Here is a 3,739-nt window from a genome sequence, read left to right on the forward strand (position 1 = left end):
AATTAAAACTAATTTACACCTCAAAATCATCTTTCATTTTTAGACATTGTAAATATTTAAACAGTGATATTATAGCTTATTTTTCTTATAAGATAGTCAGCTATTTATATGGTATAAGTTAATTAATTAAAATAAAAAGTATACTTTTATTCAGGTATTCTTTATCTCTTATTAAATTTATTAATCCCTTACTTTTTTTCTTCATCCTCATAACTTCTTCTTCAAGTCCTTATTCACAAATTTGTCTGGTTTCTAACATCAATATTTTCTTCATTTTCACAACCCTATCTATACTTTCACCATCATCCCAGGCCAAATCTGACACAATTTGTTTTTTCACCAATTCCATTACTTCTCTTCCTAAAAAATCATAACTTTACTAACAACAATCTTTTTAGCAATTAGATCAAACAATTTGTAACTCTTGGGTTTCTGACTAACACCCAACAATACACAATCTTTTTTGGAGACATGCTCTCATATATTATCGAATATTCGAATTTTTGGGATTGTATCAAATATCTTCTTAGCATGTTTTTCTTTACTGGGAAACATGCTTTTTACATTTTCTCCTTTTCTTAGGAAGCAAAACTTATTGGCCACTTTTTCTCTTCCTTCAACCCTATGGGCATCATCTTTTCTTCTTTCATAAGAGTAGATTTTCTCTCATCTTTTTCTTATTCTCCCAACTACTCTTTCCACCACTATATTCATGATCACTACCTTTTTATTAAGAAATCAAGTTTTTTCTTTTGCATTTTGTTTGGTCATTTTCTCTATACTTGGGTTATTTACTTATAACAAATATTTATAAGGAGTACTTTTTTATTATTTGTGTTTTTAATATTTGAGCTTCATTTTCTTGTTTCTCTTTATCAAAATAATAACACCTTAAATATTTTGTTTTTGTATTAAATTATTATGAATTTATTTCAAAATATCAATACATCTTATACATATCTAAATTTTTTTATCAATTATATTTAATTATTCAGTTATATTAAAAATAGAATAAACTATTTTGATTTCCATAACTTTAAAAAATATTTTAACTATCAAAAATTGTTTATTTTTTTTTATCTAGATTTAAATAGCATTTGAAGATGAGATCTCTTTTTCAAATATGTTTCTTGATTTTCCCTTCATCAAATAATATTTTCTTAATCATCTTTTATATATATTTAGTTGAGATTATTCTTGTTATATATTTATTTCAATAAAACTACACATCTAAATTATTAATCAATTATATTTAATTATTCAGTTATATTTAATTATAGTATGGTGAATATATGTAATATAATATTAATATATTACATCTGAAAAAATGGCTTTTTTAAGATTTAAAGAACATGTGGAAAATAGAAATTTTAAAAATTAAAAGATTAAAATTTAAAAAATAAAAAACTAAAATAATCTTATATAAATTCAAAAATATTTAGTTTATCATTACATATTTATTTATCATTATTTTCCATCATTAATTACATCATATAGAACTCAAAATTCATATACAATTTGATATTAACCTAAAAGACTATATTTTATGGGCTGCTACAATCTTGTTCCATCTTAAAGGTGTCTGATTTTATAGTCCACTTCTTCGTTAGGAGAGCGTATTCTCTCAAACAGAGATCTAACAGTCACTCCGAAACCTCTTTCTTTCGCTTTTCCTCCTTCAATCCAGCGGATGTTTTCAACCTTACATTATAAAAATAATATTTTGATTTGAACTAAAACATATTATAATGGATCCCGTTATTTTGACACCTTATATTTGACACTCATTTGACACTGCCACGTGTCTACGTGCTATTGGGTAGTTTTATTTTATTTTATTTTTTTTAAATTTGGCTTGCAAAATGGAAAGGTTTTCAGAAAATTCATATTCCAATTCTACCCCTCAGCTTTTTCATAGGTTTTGTGTGACAGATTGTCTCTCTCCCGTCGTCTCCCATCGTGCTCTCCTCTCCCCTTTTGCGTGCTCTCCATTGCTCTCTAGTGCTCTGAAATGGCAAGTTCCGGAATAGACCTTCGTTGGAGCAAGGTAAATGCCTTGTATCCTCTTTAGGTTTGGGTATTTCGTTTTAGGTTTGGGTATTGGGGTTCTTGTGGTTTTTTGCACACGTTATGGGTTTTGTTGATTTGGTGTGTTTCTTGCCTTCTATCCTCTTGTTATTTGATTTGATGTGTTATTTTGTTTTGGACAGTTGAGCGTTCGTCATTCATTTTCAACTATGTATGTTAGCATTCTCAACGAAAGGTTGACAAAGGAACAACGGGAAGTCATCTCGAAGACTCCATTTGGTTGGTTTTTAGAGTTGCGTGGTAAAATCATATTCAATACTAAAATTTTGCATGAGTTAACGAAGACATAGGTGGATTCGAGCAACTCTTTTATTATTGCAGAGAAGCATTTCAATATCAATGAAAATGATTTTTGTTCAAGAATAGGATTGAGTTTAGATGGTGAAAGTATAAACTTGAAGCATTCTTCAGTGGGTAATAGTAAATGTGTGAATGTCTTAGAGGCAGAGTTGGAGGCAGAGAAGGGCAGAACAACACCTAAAAGGTCAACTGTAGATGATGGTGTCCAAAGTGCAGGACGTCCACAACCATTTAGTGATGATGCATTTGTTTCACCTGTTGGAGTGTCGACCGAGGAAGTGGGTGGAATGTGCAAGAATGAAGAACGCGCAATGTCCGCAAATGCACCGGGTGGAATGTCTAACAACCAATCAAAGCTGAAGCATTATGTTAGGATCGGTTCAAGAAGGCGATTTAAGAGCCAAGCACTTAGGACACCATGCACAGAAAATGTAGTAGTTAGGAAGGAAAATGAGTAACTATTGTACTAGACTTCAGTGTTAGAACAAGAAAAAGATCGTGTAATTATAATATTTGGTTCAATATATAGAACAGTAATCTTTGTTTCATTACGTAGCTTGTACATCCAAACAACCAGACAATTAATATATTAATTTACTTATGATTTGCTTTATGTTTTGTAGTGAAGGGGTAAATTTACTTTAATGGAGTACTGTAATAGTATGTTATCAGCTCTAAGACTGGTTATTGGATGACTGTACTTGTATTGAAGTTTCAATGTTGTTATTGTGAACTTTTATAATTTAGTAAGATCTAATGTAATGTTGTTATTGTAATCATTGTTTTGATATGAATGAATTCACCATTATTTATTTTGTTAAACAAGTCAAGTTGTCTTCAAAAACACCAAAAAATAACTAGTGGTCCTCCACGTTGCCACGGGTGGCTCCTTCAGTTCAACAAGATGTCCAAAACAGCATTATGGCTCGCGTAATCGATTACAAGCCTCCTGTAAACGGTTACAAGAGTGTTTTTTGTGGCAGAGTACACTAAAACTCACCAAGGTTCAGTTTAAAACCCTGGGTAGGACCCTTCTACATCATGGGGTGTCCCAACCACCAACATGAAACCCTACACTCACACTTGCACCAAAAACAAGTCAAGTTGTCTTCAAAAACACCCAAAAATGACCAATGGTCCCCCACGTTGCCACAGGTGGCTCCTTCAGTTCAACAGGATGTCCAAAACAGCATTTTGGCTCGCGTAATCGATTACAAGCTTCCTTTAAACGATTACAAGAGTGTTTTTTGTGGCAGAGTACACTAAAACTCACCAAGGTTCAGTTTAAAACCCTGGGTGGGACCCCTCTACATCATGGGGTGTCCCAACCACCAACATGAAACCCTACACT

The sequence above is a fragment of the Vigna radiata genome, chromosome 8, assembly GCF_000741045.1.
Source record: "Vigna radiata var. radiata cultivar VC1973A chromosome 8, Vradiata_ver6, whole genome shotgun sequence".
Classification (NCBI taxonomy): domain Eukaryota; kingdom Viridiplantae; phylum Streptophyta; class Magnoliopsida; order Fabales; family Fabaceae; genus Vigna; species Vigna radiata.